This window comes from Uloborus diversus, chromosome 1 (genome assembly GCF_026930045.1).
Source record: "Uloborus diversus isolate 005 chromosome 1, Udiv.v.3.1, whole genome shotgun sequence".
NCBI classification, from domain to species: domain Eukaryota; kingdom Metazoa; phylum Arthropoda; class Arachnida; order Araneae; family Uloboridae; genus Uloborus; species Uloborus diversus.
The window spans coordinates 32,537,712-32,562,036 of NC_072731.1; the positions used below are offsets into that span (position 1 = coordinate 32,537,712).

Consider the following 24,325-nt stretch of genomic DNA (forward strand, 5'->3'; position numbering starts at 1 on the left):
TACTTACAATAGAAAAAAATCGATCGCTATAAATGAGGCAAAAAAGATGGTGCATTACGAAATAAAGATGAGAATGATGAAACAAGAACAAATTACATTTCTTGAGCAAAATAAATAATCGCTAAATATGTAAGAAATCCTTGAAACGACGAGGTAGGGGGGGCACCCACTGAGTTTGAACTAACTCACAACATTAAACTTCGTTATCAACTTCGGCCTCATTTGTTTAGTACAGAACCGCTACCACCAACACTTCGGAAGAGTTTCTGAGTCGACTTCAGCACTTCCGAAGAAAAAAATCAGAAATCCCTTTGATTTTCGAGTTATGTCACCATTCAAAGCGTCTTTAATCAATTTCTTACAGTAATGCTGTAAATTCTTCCTAAACAATAGATTAAGTTTGAAAAAAAATAAAAAATATCTAATTTTATGAATGGTGTTGGTTTTAAACAACTCGGAAGTGCAACTAGAGTTTAATTTCAGAAATACAGGGAGGGGGAGGGGGGCACGCAAGTGTTCTAAAATTACCGGCGGTTCAACGGGAATCTAACAAAATGACACAAAAGCCGGTTTTGCCATCTCATATTTGTTTCCATGGTCTCCAATTCGGCAATATACACTCTATAACAAAAAAAAAAAATCAACGCATCAAGAAGCAATCATCCGATTGCTTTGAAATTTTGTATGCGTGATTGTTTTGACCAGATGTGCAAATGATTAAAATTTCGTGTCCAATGAATTGATAACTTACGATGTTTAAACGAAAAGCTGAAGGGCTAAATTTCGTAAGTCAGTCAACAATGTTACATGCTTATACAAGCAGAGATAATATCACACAGTGGAAGGTGCAGAATCAAATGTTAATGTGAAGAAATGAACATTGGAAACTTGTTAAAATCTTACCAAAAATTTATTGGTCCATAGTTACTAAAATAAATAAACTAACAAAAATAAGTTCATAAGAATAAACCCTGGCCATAAGTGGAGGCGGAGTTCGCAACTCCCCAACACCTATCGGACCTAACTCACAAGAGGCTGACGAACACAAAAGAAGAGAGAGAGCGATTGGAATCGTTCACTATTTATACTTGCCTCATTTGCATATGATTGGGCATCAAAGGATGCCAACCTAAAACTAAAACTTTACATGTGCCGAAAGAGTTGAGAAGTTAATCTAATTTGAATAAAGTAAATTTTATATTACATTACATTAGGAATGAGAACGCGGATAAATATCGGTTACCAATGTTTATCATATCCCCCCTTCGCATTCAGTAATGCTATTAAACTTTAAATTTTTATACAATTTTAATAGATTCAAAAATAACCCAAAAAAAAATCCACAAAGGGCCAGGCTTAATCTTTTACAAAAAATTTAACAATTCAACAATAAACAAATATGGATATATATCCATCATAATACATCATCCATCAGCAGATGCAGCTCAATGCATCACCGCTTATTTGATTGAAGTCCTTTCTCAAAAAAGTCCTTCTTGCCTATTGATGATCCACAGTCCAAGGAACTAGTAGTAAGTCCAAGATTAACATTTCCACTGCAAACTATCTTGTCAAACTATAATCAGGGTTCGTACGGGTCATGGAAATCCTGGAAAGTCATGGAAAAAAATTAACCAAATTTCAGACCTGGAAAAGTCATGGAAAATTGAAATTTTCAGTCTAAGTCATGGAAATTTATTTTCAGTCATGGAAAAATATTCTGGGAAAAAGTAACAAGTTAGCTAAAAAATGTATTAGAAATCTTGAGTGATTTAGTATTGCACTAAGAAAACTATTTAAACTGGAAAAGTGAAAGATCTCAAAAAACATTGCATCCAAGTTTGTTTCCATCACTCCTATATCTTTATTTTAAAATTTATCCGAGTTTATCTCAATTTGTTGAAGGTTTTGGACAATCTTTAGTCATGCAATAGAATACAGAAATAGGGGAATTCTAATGCTCAAAAACAGTAGTGCCCAATATACGGCCCGCAAAACTAGTTCATGTGACCCACTGGTATGTTCAGTGTCATTATTCAAACATGTTCTGGAATTTTTAAACCTATGAATTTATATGCATTTGAAAATGTACAAATAAGTAAACAAGTACATTTAAATCAAAAGATTTATTTACTATGAAATGTTTTTATTTTTATTTTTTAAAATAAATATCTGGTTTGGAAACATGAATTTACTAAAGATTGTGTCTTTATTTTAACGAACCAAAAAATTGTCAAGTTGACACTAAAAGGCAACTTTTGAAGCAAATTTAATGAAACTTAGTAATGATTCATTCAACCTTTTCCCCAATCATTATCATTCTGCCTGTTTATTAAAAAAATAGTTAACATTTAAGCATCATTCCCTGTAAACTTAAACCCATAAACTTTTACTTAACTTAAACTTATATGATGAAAACAGGTAAAAATTATTCAGTTTTTTAGGTGTACACTGATATTTTTTCAATTAGGTAGTGGCATTCACATAGAAGTTTTGCTAATGCTCATTTCCAAAAATAAAATAAATAAAATAAAATAATAAAAAAAATTTTTAAAAATGGCAAGTTTTACATTAAACAGTACTATTCTCTTCATGTAACAAGGTCATGAAAATTTTCATGAAGTCATGAAAAAGTCCTTGAAAAGTCATGGAATTTTTTCATCCAAATAGAGTATGAACCCTGTATAATTGACAAAAATACTCGAAACAGTATCTTTGAAAAATATAAGCACAATGATTTGAATTTTTTTTTTTTTTTTTTTTTTTTTTTTTCACAATGACAAAATTGTTTAAAACGCTTAGTTTCTAAAGATAAACTCTTATCATTGAACCAAATTCCTCCATCTCAAAGATTAAACCAATGAGAAATTTGAAAAAGAATTTCAGTTGTTACAAAAATATTTATACTTTAATATCCCATTATATTTATTATACTAAACAATTTAATACCATTAAAAATTAACAAAATATTTGTTCACAAAAACGATTCAGTTCAAAACGGGTCTGCGGCTTCGTAAAAATATCGGCCCTATTGGATTTACTACCTACATGTTTTACGGTAAAAATGTCCCGTTGAATCAAATCACGAACAAAAAATAATTTTACATCAATATGTTTTGTACGGTGATTTTCAATCGGAGATTTAACAAAGTCAATGGCCGATTGATTATCAACATACATTACAGATTTAATTTTACTTTTTCTAACAATTCCCCAGCGTAAACATTCGTTTAATACACGGTCAAACCACATAAGCTCTTTAGACACTTCACAAAGGGCCACAAACTCACTTTCCATAGTGGAAAGGCTAATACAACGTTCCTTGAAGGTTCGCCATTCAATCGGCGCATTATCCAACAAAATTAACTGCCCCCCGAGTGAAGTTTGATCATCTCGATTAGCTGCATAATCGGCGTCAGAAAAAGCTATTAATTGGGTTCTATTACAATTTAATTTAAGTTTTAAATCTTTTGTTTGAAAAACATAACCCAGAAGTTTTAAAAGACCGTTCCAATGAATGACACCAGGATTGCTTTGAAATTGACTGAAGATATTGACCGCATAACAAATGTCCGGTCTCGTTCTGCTCGCAATGAAAGAAAGACAACCCAACAAATTACGATAAGGAATCTTTGACATTTCAAATTTTTCATTTTCTGTATTAGGACAATTCGATTTCGAAAAAACAGTACCTTTACAAATCGGCAATGATGAAACCGGAAAATTAAAATGTTTGAACTTTTCAAAAACTTCAATGATATATTTAGTTTGAAACAAATTCAAACCATTTTCAGTTCTTTCAAATTCAACACCTAACAGTTTTTTCGTTTTTCCCAGAACTTTTAAGTCAAAATTTTTCCTAAGTAAATTTAAAACATGATTTAAATTCTTTTCTTTCCGTGCGAGCAAAACAATATCATCAACATACAACAATAAAATGACATATGAATTATAAATATAAACACAATTACATTCTTCAAATTTCTGAAAACTAATTTTCAATAAAACACTGTTTATCTCAAAAAACCACATAGGGCCACTCTGGTGCAAACCGTAAATTGCTTTATTAAGCTTACAAACTAAATTTTCTTTCCCTTCTATTGCAAAACCCGGTGGTTGTCTCATAAAGATGCATTCTTTTAGAGGTGCATATAAATAAGCATTTTTTACATTGCACTGCAAATCGAACCAACCTTCTGATATTTTCAAGGAAAAGAAAAATCGAACCAATGAAAAATGAATCGTCAGACTAAAAGTCTGATAGTACGATTCAGGGGATTGTGCATATCCCTGAGCAACAAGTCTCCCACAATACCTAACAATTTTCCCCGATTCATCTCTTTTAACATTGAAAACCCATCTTGATCCGATTGGTTTTTCATTTGCAGGCACAGGTGTTAAATCCCACACTTTTCTAGAATGCATAACCTCTAATTCATCCCTCATTGAATCTAACCACTGGTCCTTTTGCTTAGATTTAAGAACCTGTTTGTAATTCTTAGGAATTACAATTTCATCATCTAGTCATAAGTTACATAAATTTAAATGAACAGTTTGATCAGAAATTTCACCTTGATATAAATTTTTACCATTAAAATCAAATAAATGTGGCTTAAACAAAATAGCATTTTTAGAACAATATTTTTTCAACATCATTTAAAGAACGTAATCGTTTAGAAGAATGTTTCTCATAAAAATAAATATCAGTACGAGATTTATCTGACCTTGGGATTGCTTTCCTCACCCATTCTGTTTCACGCAGCTGGGCGCGTGGTGGGTTTTCCCCATTTTCACTCAAGTCAGAATTCGAATTTGATTCATCCCCGCTCGTCTCGCTTTCACTCTCATCAGAAGATAAGAATTTAGACGGCGTACTCGGGCTTTCACTTCCGTTATCCAATTCGGAATTCGATTCATTTTCTGAATTTTCAGAATCTGATTGAATATTTGACCATTTGAGACAGGGACCCAGCACAGCTCCACTAGAGTCACTCTCTGATATATTTTTAAAAGCTTCTTTGTAATAAACATTTTCATTAAAATTTACATTTATACTTTCAAAAAATTTTCCGCTTTCGGGAATCCAGATACGAAAACCCTTAGTGTTAAATGCATAGCCCAAAAATATACCTTTTTTGGCTTTAACATCAAGTTTATGTCTTTGCTGACGGAGTGTTCCAAGATAACACAAAACACCGAAAGGTTTGACGTGCCTAGCACTTGGCTTACGTCCACCATATAACTGAAAAGGTGTTTTAGTTTGTCCTGAGTGACAAATCCTATTCCAAGTATAATTGAAATAAAGCATAGCATCCGGCCAAAGTCTTTTACTTAGCCCGCTTTCTGCCAATAATACTGTTGTAGCATTAGCGGCTGAGCGATTGTACACTTCGGCCAAACCGTTCATCTCTGGACTGAAAATATTGGTTAACTCATGTTTTATACCGTTATCCAAACAATAATTGTCAGAAACTTTATTTACGAATTCTCCCCCGTTGTCAGTTCTAACAGCTTTTACTTTAAGATTTAAAAATCTTTCAGCACGCTTTATGTGCCTTATGAAAATTTCTGGTACTTTGCTCTTTTCCCTAATTGGATACAAAGCAGATTTACGTGAAAAATCATCAATGATTGATAAATAAAAACGTTCCCCCTTATTTCCCTTAATATTACATGGACCCCACACATCAGCATGAAGTAATTCAAGGGAACACTTGGACCATATTTTACCTATTGGTTTAAATGAAACACGTTTAAATTTACCAATTTTACAATTTTCACAATCTTTTTTTACATTTTTGAATTTAGGCAGGCCATGGACACACTCAAATTCACCGCTCTTTCTGATACTATCGGTGTTAATGTGTGCCAGCCTTCTATGCCACAATTCTAATTTTTCTACATTAGAGCATTCAATTTTCTCATTTTCGAAACGATCATTACTTTTATTTGGTTTTATACTTTCTTGATACGATTTATTATACAAAATTTGAGGTTTTACAAAATAAATGCCATTTCTTAAAATTGCTCTAAATATAAATCCATTTCGACCAGATATCGCCACGGAGCCGTTTCCCCCTTCAAACTTAGCACCCCCCTTATCGAATTTAGTACCCGATAACAAATTTTGACGCAGATTAGGAGAGTACATTACATCTTTTAAAACAATGATAGTATCATCAAACTTACACAGTGTCGTCACAGTGGTACGTTGACGACATCCTAAGTCCTGTTTTGTTGCCGTTCCTTTTGTAGTACCCTCGTCTGGTTTTCAGCAGGACAATGTCAGATAACATACGGCATGTATTGCTATGAACTGTCTGCAAGCTTGTCAAACTCTTCCGTGGCCTGTTAGATCGTCAGATCTCTCTCCCATTGAGCATGTCTGGGATATGATGGGATGGCGATTGCATCTGGCAAGGAATGTTGATAACCTCGTCTGACAATTGGAGCGAATTTGGCCGGAAATACCGCAGTACAACCTCCGGGAGCTTTATTGGTGTTTCCCACGCCGTGCTTCAGCTTGTATGTAGGCTAGAGGCGGGTGAATACCTTATTGAATTTGTTACTGTAACTCTGACATAAGTTATTCAATTGTTCTAAGAATTTAATCATTTACTATTCAGTGCATTGTCTTCCTATGCACCAATTTTCGTCTCAATCGGATCACTCCTTGGTGCGTCAATTTTTTTGTTATAGAGTATATCACCAAATGATCGTTAGTCTGAGACGCTATATTAGTTTTGTGTTCAAATAAGTAATTAATAGTCACAAAAAAATGAGTAAATAGGCTTTTTAGAGCACCCGATCGAAAACAAAAAGGGAAGTGCACAGCTGGAACGTACGCACACCCCCACATGCGATATTTTAACCTTTCTACAGCTTACCATTTTTGAGTTATGACTTATAAGAGATACATACGTAATCCAGCCGCAAGAAACAACGCAATAATTAACTTGTTTGGTACCTAAATGCAGTATTAAAAACTCTTTCAGGGGTGACTAAAATAGAAATTCATACTGATGTTTAAGTAAACAATTTTATATGAAAACAATAACTCCCTTTACTTTGAATTAAAAAGTAAAACAGTAAAGGTCTTTTTTATTTTTCGAAAACATCGGCCAATTCCATCGGCTTTTCGATCTTTTTAAGGCCGATGGGCCTATGTTTCCTGAAAGTTAGCATCGGCTGCCGATGCCGATGGCTAAATTGTTGAACCATCGGCGCCGATGCATCGGTCGAGTCCTAATATATATATATATATATATATGTAAACTTTTTTAGTATTAAAAAAAATAAGAGGGAGGTGAATCTTACATACTTTGGAATGGGGTGCCCCAAGTCCGATACTTGTGTCAAACAAAACAAAAGCAAAAAAAAAATTTTTTTTAATTTTTTTAATGTTATGGAAAATTTAACTTTTTTTTTCTTTTCCCTCCATTTAATTTAAAGTGAAATTTTCTAGCAACGGTCTTGTTAAAAACAGTCGATCCAAATCAGGGGGAAATCAAATATCTCATGAGCGTGTTCCGTTCATTTCAGTGTGACTGCTTAATTTAGAGGCTAACACACATCTACAAAAGCTGGCATCCCTGAAAGCTAATAGATACTTCCATTTCCGCCTGTAAACTGGATGTTTGGCTTTCAATCTCATCGGTGGTCAGACTATTAAGACTATTTTTCAATGGCATTGGGGGGGGGGGGGGGGCGAAGTCGATTTTTGACCTTTGTTACTCATAAAAAAGTGGTTTTGATTTTTTTCTTTTCCTTCTTTTTCTTATTTCTCTTTTTTTTTTTTTTTTTAGACAAACGTTTCAGGGGGGGGTTGTCCCCCCCCCCCCTTAGCTACGCCCCTGGCAGAATGGCCTTGAGAGTTGGATCATGCCGTGGCAGCAACTTCTGACTGCAAGTTTAAGTGTTGCAATAAAATTACTTACTGGTGATCCAAAAGAGGGTTTTAACCACGGTTGGCTTTCTGCCGGCAGAAACTAGTTTTTGCCGTGCCAGTGGCAGAAACTAGTTATAACCGGTAAAAACCGGCAGAAACGAGCAAAAACTTAAAAGCATGTTTAATTAAGTGATTGCTAAATGATATTCGTTTAAGTAAACTAAAAAATCAAACTTCATTTCATCATTTAAAAAAATTAAATCCTATGCTAATGCCCTTGATTTAGTTCAAGAAGGGAACTTTTCAATTGCAGATGCTCGTAATGTTTGGATTAATCTAACAAAGGACGAAAAATCTAGGTGCTCAGGAAAGAGGAGCGACATATAAAACTAAAAGGCATTTCTGCTTTTAATATGCTCACTTATGTGCTTCATCTATATTGTTTGTGATTGAAATTATCACCTGCTTCAAGAAGAAAGTGCCAGAATTTTACTTGCCAATATTAACATAGATTTAGTACCTAATGTCACAGCTTTGCAAAACAAATTGGCCCTATTTCTCGAAACTTATTTTACCAGTTGAATTCCTCCCACTACCCCAGTTACTACATGGTGGACCAGTTAAAAAAATATATACAATAGATGAAAGTTTCACGAACATTGCTTGTTCCTTCATGCTTTGCCAGCAAGCTCTTCTGTTGCAGGAATATTCTAAAGTTTCTCATTTGTACATATTAGATTGAGAAACTGTTAAGATTTTAGAAACCACATTTTCTAAGATGTAACTGCAGGGTCCAAACAATGCAATATTTGATTTTAAATTGATGTAATATCATAATTAAATTGTGCTTTTGTTAATAATTATTTTTTCCATGAACTTCCTATTGCATGTCAATAATTAAATTTTTAAGCTCATAATTAGCTCATTGAAAGAAAATTTGCGAACTCCCGAACGTTCTCCCAATTTGAGAACTTCCAGCGTCATCAAGTGTAGATCTTATAACTTAAAAAAAAATATCCCAGTTAGAGCAAATACCTCCTCCTGTAACATGTCAACATGTATCCCAAAATTACGTTTTTACAACTTCAATAACAAAATTTCCCAAATGCATTTTTAAAGCTTCAAAAATTTCCAGGGGAGTGTCCGTAAACCAAATCCTTTCCCTTGTGTTACTACGAAATGTAGCCTGAATTGCGTTTAAAAAAATGTCTTTTGAAATTGCTCCTAAATTGAGGTACTGAACCCAGTGTCAGTTTGGCATGTATTTCAAAATATTAAAAATACTCCTGGGTCTGCTCTTCCCTTACTATCATTTTGAGTGCTCCTGACCCTCAGAGCTCATGAAAAGTGATTGGTGATACATATTCAGGGTGGCGACAGATCAGGGAAAAGTCAGGGAACTTTATTAATCAGGGAAAAGTCAGGGAAATATCAGGGAATTTTGAAAAAAATTACAAAAAATCAGGGAAAATTGATTTTATGAAGAAAAAAAAAATTTTTTTGCTTTACAAAATTAAGTACTCTAATTCCCTACGCCCTTTTCGCCAATTATCTGTTCAAAAAAAAAAAAAAGTAAAATAAATGAGGTGTGATTATACACCTGCCACATATTTGTACAGCTTTTTTCCTCAACGTCTAAAGTATTGAATCTTACTTATTAACCACAGTATGAACTTCCTAAGATTGCTTCTTTGTCTGTTAGGTTGTTTATTTTACCTAGCTTGAAATTTCCTTTTACGCTTTCAATGCTACTTAAAATAAACAACCATACAGGCAAAGAGGAAGCCTTCATTAATGCCTTAGCTCCTTTGCCTTTATTCCATTGTCTCGAAGTAATTATCCTACTGTAATCACGATTTCAAGAAGAAATCTTTGGTTTTTGAATTAAGACCTTAAAATCTTAAAAGTTATTACTTATTCGCATTTTAAATTTAATTGCTAAAATTGAACTTTCAATTAAAAAAACTTTGTTTTTTGCCGTTATACTATTTGTTATCACTGCAGATTATAAAAGTTTTCTTTTCTTCAGACTTAACTGATTCTTTAATTTTATAACCAAGTTGTATTCTTCTTTTATATATTTTAAAATTAACTAATTGCTTTTTCTTTTTTTTCCTTGCATTTCAAAGTTGTTTGTTACAAAAGCAATCTAAGATTTTTTTTCGTTACATACTGAAATCATTTGAAATAGAGTTAACTCTTGTATTTAAGTAAATATCTTTATTTTTTCATTGTTAACCCATTAAGCGCCAAGTCTCCCATTTTGGGAACCTTCAATTAAGATTTTTTTCTTCATCAAGTAATTGAGATATCATTTTGAAATTTTTTAAAATGAATGATAGAGAACCAAACTTTACTCGTAATTTTTTCAAAAAGGTTTGGAATGTAAATTTGTTTTTGAAAAATTTTTAAATTTTACGAAAATTTCTTGTTTTTGCATTACACGGGTAAAAAATTCCCTAAAAATAATAAATGCAAATGCAGGAAATTAGGAACATGGAATATGAAGCTCAATAGACCATTTTTCAAATCACAACAAACAGGGGCCAAGAAAAATAATTTAAAGTAGTTTTAGAGGACTTTATTTACTGAAGTCCCGAAATGGGAGACTTGGCGTGTTCTGATTAGCAGAACAAGTCATGCCCAGTAGAAATCGTCTTCACCCATTTTGCATGAATGAACTCTCCCCTCTTTCCTGTTGAAGCCACAGCCCCCTTTGTAGTTTCTCATTGTAAACACTCTTTTGTTGTTCAAGGTCAAGAGCAAGTGCTTTTATCAAAACAAGTAACATTCCATTCGTTTAGAAGAAAGTTCAGAAAAAACAGGGGTGCCAATCCTCCCTAAGGAGGATGACGCATCTCTCTAAATTTCTACAGATCACGAAAGATATTTCCGTAAAAGGAGTTCAAATTCCCTTTAAAACTATTCCTCCCCCCTCCATAAAAATATTTTGTAGCTAAGTTAGCTCCATGCTCCCCTCCCCCTTGAGGGCACTCCCCCTTCAATTAGGGAGATTGAATTTCAAAAGAGAAATTTCTTCACCTCTTTTTTTTTTTTTTTTTGAAATCAAAAATGTAGTAAGAATTTTTCACTTTGCTACGAGCTTCAAACACTATAAAAATAATATATTTTAGCTTATATTTTTACCATTTATCGTAATTTGTTGGATGAAATCGGAGAAACTATAACCGTTGATAATTCCTCAGTGCGAAGCATACTAGACATTTATCTCTAAAAACATTATTATGATGAATAAATCATGTCATCAAACATGTTGTGAAGTAACCCAAATGGTTGACTGCAAAAAAACCCTTGTCTATAATAACACAATTACACCATCAGGGAGCCCAAAAATATCTTAGTTCCATTTTATAAGATACATTTTATATAGTGTGGTAGTGTGTAATGGTAAATGACATTTCATGTCATTGTCATTTACCATTGCTCGACCCCCCTACATGGTTAATAGAAAAAAGCTACGTCTTCTCTTTTTGTATATGAAAATCCTAAGACTTTTTGCTAAAAGGTAGTAAAATGTGTGGGAAAAGTTTCGTTTTGTACAAAAATGTATAAGAAGAAGGAATGCAACAAGAATGAAATCCAGACACGGAGTGATGTACGGGCAGAGGGAGGGGGGGAGACGTTCATAAGGGCCCCAACGGCTCAAGAAATTAAAAATAACTAGCATACTAATACTTATTAATGTTGCAAATATACACTGCTAGCCTCTGGGGCTGGCCTCCACAGCTTTTGTTGCAAGGGGGCCCAAAATGTATAGCTTTGGGTGTCATGAAAACTTAAAAGTTCTACATTTTAAAGCTTGAATATGTTAAATATGTACATAAAGTACCAATACCTAGCCATATTAATAACATAAAAACGATTTTAGGGCTTTCTAATTGGATTTAGCCAGAATTTTTTCAAGTATCAACCTAGTGGCAGGGACAGGCTTGGAGTTGATTACGAGAAAATGTAATCGATTACGATTATGATTACCAGCTTAAAAAATAGAAGATTACAATTATGATTACGATTATAATACTCTGCCAAAACGTAATTACGATTACAGCAACGATTAGATTACGTCAAAAATGTAATCGATTACAATTACGATGTGCCGATTACGATTTTGATTACGATTACAGACTCGTGAGAGGAAATGACATGCACACATATACTATATTATTCTCATTATTATTTTGCGGCAACAATGTCATAGTTAAAAAATTATGATTTTTGATTGTGCTTTTAAATGCTACATAACTATTTTGACCATATATCCTGCACAGGTAATTAGGTGTCCTATATCTAAATGACTTGCCACATTATAATGCATTTTGTACATGATTTAAATTTTCATTATTATTTTTCATGCAACCAATACAGTTTCTAAAATTTATGTACTATATTTCTACATTCTATTCTCTACAATTTGCTATAATATTATTTAATTCAACCTATTTTTTGAAAAAAAAAACCCTTTGTATTTAATTTTGCAAAACATGCATAGTATTAAAATATATTCAAATAGTATAAATAAATGATAGGAAAATAAATGTTCAAAATAAATACTGCAATCAAGACAATTTTTTATTGCATTTTAATAATACCAATGCTTTAAATGTATCATGTTTCATCCTCATTCTCTGTGAGGTATAAAACTTTCAGGCAGTACTGAATAACCGCTCAACAGGTGCAGATGATGCACAAATTGACAAGTACTTGGGAGCAATTTTGCTCAGTAATGGGTATACATGAATATTGGATCCCCAGTATTCTAGGGGATCAATATTATGCTCATTTGGTGCGCTAGTTTCATACGCATTTATTTCGCTTTCGATTTTCTCCTGTATTAAAGAATTATTATTTTTGTAAGTGCTGGCTGGTTTTTCTAAAAATGCGAACAATTTCCCTTTTTTTGCAGGCTGTTTTGGTGACACATCTTTTGTGTCCTTATCTTCTAATTCAGTGAAAATGTTATGACAGTCCTTGTTGACATTATTTCTTCCTTGATAATTTCTTTTCTTTTATTTTTTGTGCTTGAATCGTACCAGTTGCATTTGAGCCTTGGGTCTAAAAATGAAGCCACTTGAAATGCTTCCGTTTCTTCATAGTGACTCATTCTAGAAGTTAGTGCTGACAACAGCTTTTTACTGTCGTATTAAAGTATTGCAAATTTTTGGTCAGGAGGTCCCCAAGATGGTGCTTGAACACTCTTAAAGCAATATAATTGGAAAGCACTTTAAAAAGTAAAAATGAGTATAATAAATTTTGCTATGATTTCCAGGCATTATTTTTTCCCCCACATGCATAAGCATTTTATAATGATATTTTTATATCTCCGTTTCAAAAACAAGTGTTTTTACAAAGGTTAAAACTAATGTTTTTAAAATCTTTAAATGCAAACTTTTTTCTCTTATATACCTATTAAAAAGTATCAGCATTGAAATATAAAGCATAAATTTAAGATTAAATTAGATGTGAAAATATTTTGAAAAATCACTTACCAGAGTGATGTCATCACAAAAATCAAAGAACCGCTAAGATAGTGCGTGTGAATGAGCACTGAAGTGCAAATCCAAATTCGCTCTTCTTTTGACAAAATTACTCCTCTTCCGCCAATGAAAGTAAAAAAAGAAAAAAAAAAAAAACACCAAAGGCATAAAACTGTTTTTTTAGAACTTTGTCGAAACGAAAACATGTGTTCGTACAGCACTGTTGATATTGTTCTCTTTCCGAGGCGGTAGCTCCGCTTGTTTGTCTATCATTCACAGATGAAAAGGAAAATTGATGATCAATCCAACTTGGGGACGCGTTCCTGTCAATAACACCTACAGGGTACAAAACCCACTAAGATGCGGCATGTTTATGACCCTTTGCCAACGAGCCCTTTTAACAGCAGGGCCTAAAGGCTCTGCTGTCTAGTCCTTTGTACGTTTCTATTGAAGTCTTATCTTTTCCTCAGTCCAGATCCCATCGTCGGCATAGCATTGTAGAAACGCAACTAGAAAGTTTTCACTTTCAGCAAGTCGGGATTACACGATTACGGAACAAAATTACGATTATCTAAACTTAGATTACAATTACGATTATGCAAGAAACACTTGATTAAAATTACGATTACAAGATTACGAGTGTCCCATTGACAGATTATGATTATGATTACAATTACACAAAAATGTAATCGATTACGCAGATTACGATTACGTAATCGGCGATTACTCCAAGCCTGGGCAGGGATATGTATGTTGTCCCTATCAAACGCCAAGTCTCCCATTTTGGAACCATACCATATCTCCTAACCTAATAAATATTTTTGCGAAATTTCAGCTACATATGGTTAGAGATGTGTATTGAATATCAAAACACATGAAAACTTAAGTATTTTCAATGTGGTTCATATAGCGGCGTTTAATGGGTTAAAATGCTGTTTTCATTCATTAAAACCTATGTTCTTGATTAGAGAAAAGCCCCCTATGAATGGATGTCAAATGGTTTCATTTGTTTTGCATAAATATGTCAATTAGTTGTGTAAGAATAACTACATTACTTCTATTCTTTCACTATTACTTGTTATTCTTGCAACAATTATTATACTGTTTGAAAACTTAGTTCAAAATAATTTCAATTACTTTTTAGTTCTATTATAAATACACATATGTTTTTAAGAGTAATTTTAATAGTTTAATTCTTATGCTGAGTGGTTTCTGGAAGTAAAGTATTTTTTTTTTTAATTTTCTCTAATCTTTCCGTTGTAGAAAAATTTAATGTACTGTTTTGTAGGGTTTTCCCCCCCAAAAATTTGACTTGATATGTTTTTTTTAAAACCATTTTATTAAAAAAGTGGCATCTTTTAAAAATATATCTTTAGTTCAACAACTTTACACAACTTAAAACGTTTAAAATACTGCATTTTATACAAACATACAATGGATTTCAAGTAGAGCAAAGAAAAAAACCATTATTAATAGTAACGTAAATCAGGGAAATTTGGTGAACTTAATCAGGGAAATCAGGGAAAAGTCAGGGAACTTTTTTTCACAGTTCCTGTCGCCACCCTGATATTAGAGATGAGACGGGCTCAGTACGAGCCCGGGCCTGAAGCAGGCTCGAGCTCTAGAACCGAAAATAGGTTTCGGGCTCAAGCCCAGATATTCAATCACCAATCTCCATACAAATTCAGGGCAAATAAACATTTTCCTACTGTGAGAAAATGAAAGGAACATTTAAATCAGTGCAATCAATGTCAAATTTATCCCCCCCCCCTCCCAAAAAATTAATTAATTAACGCTTATTTATAGTTTTTTTGCGATTACTATTGCAATATGTCATACAGTAATGCATTTGAAGTGGAGCATTTAAAAAAATTTTAGAAACTTCTGTTAATGAAGAACATTTGAAGTAGAGACGTACCGAGTACTCAGTAAGTACTCAGCCAGATTTTGATCAGATACTCTGCCAATACTGAGTAGTTGTAAAAAATGGAATATTGTTAAGGCAAATTTTAGAATTAATAAAGGAGTGCAACCATATAATATACTGCAATCATTTACAAGTCAAATTTAAATTTTGAGAACAATGAAGTTTGTTATGCTTCAGTGGAGTAAATCTTTTTAATGTCCGCAAAGTTAATAAAAACTTGTTTATTGAAAATGGAGCAGTGTAAAAAATATGAAATTTTTATATTATGTTAGGCATACTAGAACCAGGTGGGGGAGAAGGGACACCTGTTGACCCGAGCCTGTAGGGGGCCCAACCAGGGCTCGAAAATTATTCTGCCCAACATGCCCGAGGCATGTAAAAATTTCTATAGGGCATGAATCTTTTACCCTGACATGCCCGGCCGGGCATGTAATTTTTTAATCAAATATTTTTTCTTAAAATATAATTATTTCGTATTTTATCGAAAAATTACTGTATCCTTACTTGCAGCTAGAATTTATTTCAAGCCCTTCTGCTAAGATGGTTTGCTGTTTCCGGCTTGCGTGGAAGCCATCCTTCCCGTTATATTATTTCATTTTTTTTAAATTCAATGACGGCTTATTATGTACTATTTCTTCAAACTATTTTTTTTAATGATTGATATAAAAATAATTCATTTGATCAATGCTATACGACAAATCCAAATGCTTTTATTGATATACAATAAGGAAAACTGGGCATGTAACTTTTAGACAAACATGCCCGCCAGGGCATGTAAAATTTGAAAGATTTTTCTTGCCCTGGGCCCAACATTTGTTTTAATTAGTCATGAAATATAAAGGTAAACAATATGGGGGGCTTATCAGAAAAGTCATTTGTGACGGACCCCAAAATTTCTCTACCCCCCCTACCCCCGAATAGACCTGAAATAGATTGATATAATTTGTTTTAATTCCAACTTGATTAATCATACTTATTATTTGTTTATTTTTAATTTTGAAAATTACTTTTTTTATAAAATTTTTGACACAAAATCTTTTACATAATGTGTAACTAAATTTCAGCTGGAATTTTTTTTTTAAAACTATTGTATGAACATGGAGGTCTATACTACTATTCCAATAAGTTCGAAATTCATCACGTGTGTGTTGGTGGCTCTTATTAAAACATAATTGGAACTCGGTAACTCGGCCGAGTAGTGAAAGGCGGAATACTCGGCTACTCGGTACGTCTCTAATTTGAAGTAACATTTTTCATTAACAGAGAGATCATGTCAGACTGTAGAAGGCTCAGTTTTTGATTCAAGTTTCCTTTGGGCTCGGGTGGGCTCGGATTTTGGTCCGAGACAATATTGGGCGGGCCCAAGATCTCAAAAATGAGCCCGACTTCATCTCTAGTACATATTACTATTTCATGTCCAACTTGAGCGCCAATTAAAAGTCCTTATGTCATTGGTATCTTTCGCAATTGCGACATTTACGGCCCACCACACATCTTTTTCTGAACCAATAAAACTTGTACATTATTAAATTTCAATTAAATATTATATTAATTAATTTAGATTATCTGAGAAAACATTTACTCACATTTTGATAAAGTAGCTTTAATTCTCTGTAATTCAGTAAAATTACTGTTCAAAAAAAAAAAAATCCGAAAATAAACCAATAATACCCCCTACCCTCTCCTACGTCTTCTTCCAAAAAATTTTCATTTTACTGTGTTGCCCCCCCCCCCACACACACACACGGCAATATGTCTACCAATACTCAATATGCCGCAAAAATCATAGCATTGAGTGCCTTTTTGTTGAAATTTTTTGAAGAACCCCCTCCCCCAAACAAAATCCTGGCTACGGCCTTGAACAGAGTTAAGGCATTACGCCCCGTGCGGGCACTGATTTCTCAATAGCTACGTTACCCTCACTCATACTGGTTATGCAGCCAGATTCGAACTCCGTTACTTGTTTGTATGGCGCTCTGCGTTTTGAATGAGGCATATTGAGTACTAGAAAGACATCTACTATTGACAGATAATCATACAATGATTTCGAAAAACCTTTACAGCCCTTTATATACAGAGTCTGCGCCGCAGCTCAGCAGCATTTCTCAGCCCATGCATGCACGATGTCTGTAATTCTAATCATTTGCATATCTTATCATGCTATACATTTCCTGTGAATTTTGGTTCATATGCATAATTCCTTCTTGCAGGGATGAGATTTTTCTGGCTTTTGCCCGAATTCCGGCTTTTTCTGTTGGTTTTTAAAACCTTTCCTCCTTTTTTTGCCTCTTTCAGGCCTTATTTTTCTCAAAAATTGAAAAAAAAAATACGATTTTTTTAAATTTTAAGTCCTTGATTTCTTATTCTTTTCATTCTTTCCTCTCAAATATGTTGAATCTTTTTTACTAAATGTTGCCTTACATCCTTATTTTATTCATCATTTCAATAATATTTTTACTTTAATTTATTTTAGAAAAAATGCAAAAGTCAATTAAAAAAATTTAGCTTAGCACCCACCGTCTCGAATTTATTGAAACTTGGCATGGTTACTTTTTTTTTGTGTATTTATGAAAGTGTAAAAAATATTTATGGTGAATCTCAAATGGTTTAGGCTTTACAGCCTATTAAAAGTTTTGAGATTTCATGATTAAATGAGGCAGCTGCAAGTTGTTTTGATTCCGAAATCGTATTAGGAAATTTTTAAAAACAAATTTTATTTTCCAATGCAAGGAAAAAGGTAACCAATTGTTTATATACAAATATATTTATTTTATTTATTTTTAATTCTTACTATGAAATGTATGTTCTACCACTTAAAGAAGTTTTAGATTTTTCTCTCTGTTGTAAGTTTTTACTTTACAAACAGACCTCATTTTAAAATTTATGTTCTCACTCGTTCAACACTATGAACTCAAATATTTTTAATGAAAAAAAGTATTTTTCTCCAAAAAATATGAAATGTTGACACTATTGTGTGATGCAGCCAAGATTGACCTCTGGCTCCCCCAACCCTTTGTTCAAGAACTCAATGATTAAAAATTGTTGCCTCTTTCTCAAAATGTAGATTTATTTAGGAATCAACACTGTTGCAAAAAATGGTTCAGTGCAGCAAATTGTACAAAATTATTACTTATACTTAATTAAATACGTACAGGGCTGCCACTGGCGACTAAAAAAGCGACTATTGCGACGTGACTATTTTGAAGATTTGCAGACTAACAACTATTTTAGCCTAAATTAAGACAAAAACGACTATTTTGTAAAAAACTGCTAATATTTCAACCTAAAAGCGACTAAAATGTAAAAAAAATGCGACATGAAAGATGTGAAAAAAATGTAAATGTAGAAAAAAAAACTCAGTTTCAGGTTTTATCGCCGAAATTTTCTTTTTTTCAACTTAGGTCTGCCAAATTATGGAAAAGTGTCCAAGTGGGTTAGGCCTTATTTATTGCCAAGGATAAGTAACACAGCCTTTTTTTTTTTTTTTTCTCCTGGCACCGTGTGGCACAAGATGCATATTTCTTGCCTACAAGAATAACAATAATAACCTCCTGCAGGGGAGTATTAGTTTGGATAGTTTTGGTTTTTGCAGTTGGCAATTACAACCTAGTTCTTTTTACTTTTTGGTACAGAAGGAAGTAGTTTGGATTTCACAAACAAATGCACTTCATTTGAAAAAATGCTGATTTAATAGCGAATCAAAGTTTAAAGAGCGCAAGAAGCATAGTTTAAAGGGGCAAAGGCGATTTTTTTTTTTTTGGTCTTTAAAGTTACTCTGGATCATAAACTTCTGGAAGCCCTGCTATTTTTCTCAGAGGAGTAAGTTCTGCAGCTGCAATATTTGGGCGATGTTATTTAATGAACGTAGAGCATTCAGCCTTTTTAGTTAAACTATTTTTACTTTTTTTTAATGCAAATAAAACTTAATTGTGTAAGTGTAAAGAAAAGCTAACAATTGTTTTATCTGCAAAAGTGATAGTGAATTTAACAGCAGTGTTAAGCATTTTTCTTTTATGATTTAAAAGCCTGATGTACCATATGAAATGCTGCAATGTGTTATCAATACTTACTAATGTAATATCTAACATGCATTTCAACCCTATTAACCCATTTAGCGCCAAGTCTCCCATTTTGGGAACCTTCAATTAAGATTTTTTTCTTCATCAAGTAATTAAGATATCATTTTGAAATTTTTTAAAATGAATGATAGAGAACCAAACTTTACTGGTATTTTTTTTCAAAAAGGTTTGGAATGTAAATTCTTTTTTGAAAAATTTTCAAATTTTGCAAAAAATTCTTGTTTTTGCATTACATGGGGGAAAAATTCCCTAAAAATAATAAATGCAAATGCAGGAAATTAGGAACATGGAATATGAAGTTCAATAGACCTTTTTTCACATCACAACAAACAGGGCCCAAGAAAAATAATTTAAAGTAGTTTTAGAGGACTTTATTTACTGAAGTCCCAAAATGGGAGACTTGGCGTGTTCTGATTAGCAGAGCACGTCATGCCCAGTAGAAATCGTCTTCACCCATTTTGCATGAATGAACTCTCCCTTTTTTTCCTGTTGAAGTCACAGCCCCTTTTGTAGTTTCTCATTGTAAACACTCTTTTATTCTTCAAGGTCAAGAGCAGGTGCTTTTATCAAAACAAGTAACATTTTATTCGTTTAGAAGAAAGTTCTGGAGAAACAGGGGTGCCAATACTCCCTAAGGAGGATGACGCATCTCTCTGAATTTCTACAGATCACGAAAGAGATTTCCGTAAAAGAAGTTCAAATTCCCTTTAAAACTATTCCTCCCCCCACCATAAAATAATTTTATAGCTCAGTCAGCTCCATGCTCCCCTCCCCCTTGAGGGCGCTCCCCCTTCAATTAGGGAGGTTGAATTTCAATAGAGAAATTTCTTCACTTTTTTTTTTTTTGAAATAAAAAATGTAGTAAGAATTTTTGACTTTGCTACGAGCTTCAAACACTATTCAAAATAATATATTTTGGCTTAAAACAAGAAGATGAGTGCAGGATCACTTGTTTGTGAATCGCCAAATTCTTTTCAGATAGTTGAGAAAAAAAACTTTAATTGAAATCGTTTAGATCAGATATAATGCGATAACTGTCTCACTTTATATTTTTACCATTTATCGTAATTTGTTGGATGAAATCGGAGAAACTATGACCTTTGATAATTCCTCAATGCGAAGCATGCTGGACATTTATCTCTAAAAACATTATGATAATAAATAAATCATGTCATCAAACATGTTGTGAAGCAACCGAAATGTTAACTGCAAAAAAACCCTTGCCTATAATAACACAATTACACCATCAGGGAGCCCAAAAATATCTTAGTTCCATTTTATAAGATACATTTTATATAGTGCTCCATGTCCTTGTCATTTACCATTGCTCGATCCCCCTACATGAATAATAGAAAAAAGCTACCTCTTCTCTTTTTGTGTATGAAAATCCTAAGGCTTTTTGCTAAAAGGTAGTAAAATGTGTGGGAAAAGTTCCATTTTGTACAAAAATGTATAAGAAAAAGGAATTCAACACGAATGAAAACCAGACGCGGAGTGATGTAAGGGCATAGGAAGGTGGGGGGGGGAGACGTTCTTAAGGGCCCCAACAGCTCAAGAAATTGAAAATAACTACCATACTAATACTTATTAATGTTGCAAATATACACTGCTAGCCTCTACTGCTGGCCTCCACGGCTTTTGTTGCAAGGGGGCCCAAAATGTATAGCTTTGGATGTCATGCAAATTTAAAAGTTTTACATTTTAAAGCTTGAATATGTAAAATATGTACATAAAGTACCAATACCTAGCCATATTAATTACATAAAAACGATTTTAGGGCTTTCTAATTGGATTTAGCCAGAAATTATTCAAGTATCAACATAGTGGCAGGGATATGTATATTGTCCCCATTAAACGCCAAGTCTCCCATTTTGGGACCATACCATATCTCCTAACCTAATAAATATTTTTGCGAAATTTCAGCTACATATGATTAGATATGTGTATTGAATATCAAAACACATGAAAACTTAAGTAATTTCAATGTGGTTCATATAGCGGCACTTAATGGGTTAATAATAAAATGTTTTGTGGGATTTTTTTTTCAACCACATGCCAAAAATGGGTGCCAACAGTAAGTCTTGTGTTATTTAATAAACGTATACCATTCAGTTTTTTTTTTTTTTTTTTTTCATTTTACTGTAAATGTAAATAAAACTTAAATGTGTAAATAAAAGCTTTTGATCGTTTTATATGCATTTTTTCAAATTTATAAGTCTGTTGTGCCTTATAAAATACCTGATATGTGTTAGCAATGCTTTGAAAAGAAGTGTTTAACTGCAGCTGACATATGGGAGAAGAACACACAGTTTCTTAACGGACTGTTAGGTTATCCATCATATAGTGAAAAATGTCAATTTTTTTTCTTTTGTTTAATTGGCATACAGAATAATGGGATAAGTACTTCATTTAAAACAGAAACATTGCTGTATAGTATAATACATGAAAGAATTTTTTTTTTTTTTTAACTTTTATGTTTTGAGACATTTAAAAAAGAGTAATTACCGGCTGTAATGTTTTCGATGTTTTATAAAGATCTCTGATGTATGCACAACTTTCATATTCTTTTCATCGAAATAAGACTGGTATGAAACCATGTCGGAAACATTATTTGTGTGTGTATGGAGAGAGCTCCACTTGTCTGGCAGGTAGCAGGTGATCCCGCTTATGTACCACATTGCTGAGGTATATCTATTTGTCAAAGAATATGTAGCATGATTTAATATTATTATTATTTAAAAAAATATGGGAGACTATGTTAAATACTATTTTTCTTGTTTGGTGACTATTTAGCAGACAATTTTTCATTTAGACAGCTACCAAATTGACTGTTTTTAGGACCATAACTCAAAGGCAACCATGTACATATTACCTTTAAAACTAGTTAATTAGCCATTTTTTGTTGCATTTTTGAATATCATGGCTACCAGGTTCTATTTTGATGCGGTTTTGAATATCATCCCTTTCACAAAATTTTTTGGGATTTCCTCCTTTTCACTCTCTGCCCACTCTCATCTCTGTTCTTGGTGTTGCAATTTTTTCAAACATAAGTGTATATGGTAAAAAATTACAAAGCCTTATCCACATTGATGTTTTTCGTAAAATAAGAAAATCAGGAAAAGAATTTGATGAAGCATTGAAAACCCTTGATTTACATTTGACCCTTGATTTACACTGTAATTAATTTTTAAATGAGCTGGATAATAAAGGCTGAAAATCTTCCTGCCCTCAACCGGGTTCAAACCCAAGACCTGAGGGTTGTTGACTGAGGACATTACCGATTGAGTTATTCGGGCAACAAGAGTTCAAGCTATTTATGCAACAAAAACTGCATCATGATTATTATTATTGGTTTAATTTCAATTTATTGCTGCTGCACTCCTATTAGTCATAGCGTGATGTTATATAACCTATAGCCTTCCTTAATAAATGAACTATTCAACACAAAAAGAATTTTTCAATTCCAACCATTAGCTCCTGAAATTCGAGCGTTCAAACAAACAAACTCTTCAGCTTTATATTGTTGGCATAGTTGCAATTAGAGTCTCGAAAATCCGAGGTAATCAGGGCTCAAGTCACCGGATTACTGAAAACTCGAATTATCCGGAAAATTCTTACATATTAAAACTTTACACTATTTGGACAACATAAGAAGGAGAGTTATTACTTCCTTGTGTCTAGAAAAGGAAGTATGGTCTTCAGAAAAAAATTAATCACTCAGATTTCAATATAAATTTCCATTTTAATTATGTCAAAACCAATTTTCGCTTTAGATTTTCTGGATATCCGAATGTATTTATACGTGAAAATTTGTAAGCAATTAAAATGTATTTTGACTGTAACCGAATCCATTTTGAAGAGCTTTCCGTGACTTATGTGTGCATGTGTGTTCTCGTGTATCTTGGTTAACTCAAAAAAATTAGTTTTATATGGTTTAATATTCTTATATGCAACTCATGTGGCATCAAGTTGTACACTATTTTTTTATTGCAATTGAATTTTCCAAACGGCATCAATGTCAGTTTTACGTATCGAGTTATTATCTCCAAGGCATTTCTTAATCCATATCTTGTAGATGATGAATATTTTGTACCACTTAGGACTAGTGTTGTTGAAACCAATATCATTCAATATACCTTCTTTAATTATGTATTTTTATTTTTACACTGAATGTAGTTAATAACTACATTCTGTAATAAATAAAAAAATCTGTTTTCAAATTTTAATGAAAATTGGTTTTTTAGCTAGTTAAAAAATTAACTTGAGCTATAAATGAAGCTCCTCAGATTAAGCGGAACATCGAACTTTCAAGAAGCTACTGTATTACCAACTTCACAAGTGAAGTATAATTTTAAAGATCATCTCGCCCTATCCCTGCTTTAGGAGAAAAAATTAATTTAAAACTCGATGGTTTCGTTCAGTAACATTGAAAAAATATGCTTGCATTTTTAAAAGGGAGAGAGCGTTTGACTTTCAACAGAAAGATTAAGGGATTGAGGGTCTGTTTGGTCAACCAACCTTTGTAGCAGTTTCAAATCAAGCATTTTGCAAGTCTATGGTGTTGAAGTAAATGTAACAAAATGCTTTGCATTTTTAAGTCAAGCCAGATGTGAGTTTTCATGTATGGTAATTTACATGATATTTTTTAGGGCATAGCTATAAATTTCTAGTAAGAATGCTTCACATGGGTTATCTAGTAAAAGAAAAATTTTTATCGGATTTTAAAATTACTTTACATATTGCTACTATATGCTATTTTTTCCAACTTAATCATATTGAATTTCTTGATAATGTAATAGTAACTATTTAAAAAGAAATATTTGAAAATATTTCTGTGTTATTTTATTGGAAGTGGTACTTAAATGTTGTGTTATTGTAGAAAATTAAAGATTTATCTTGTAACAAACCTTTGTATTAAGACAAAGATATTTTTATT

General features: G+C 32.8%; 1 protein-coding gene across 1 annotated transcript in view; it reads left to right on the forward strand.

Moving 5' to 3' along the window:
- The window catches only part of LOC129229120 (uncharacterized), a 114,565-nt gene that overhangs the window by 47,536 nt on the left and 42,704 nt on the right, over positions 1 to 24,325 (forward strand). The window lies entirely within an intron of this gene.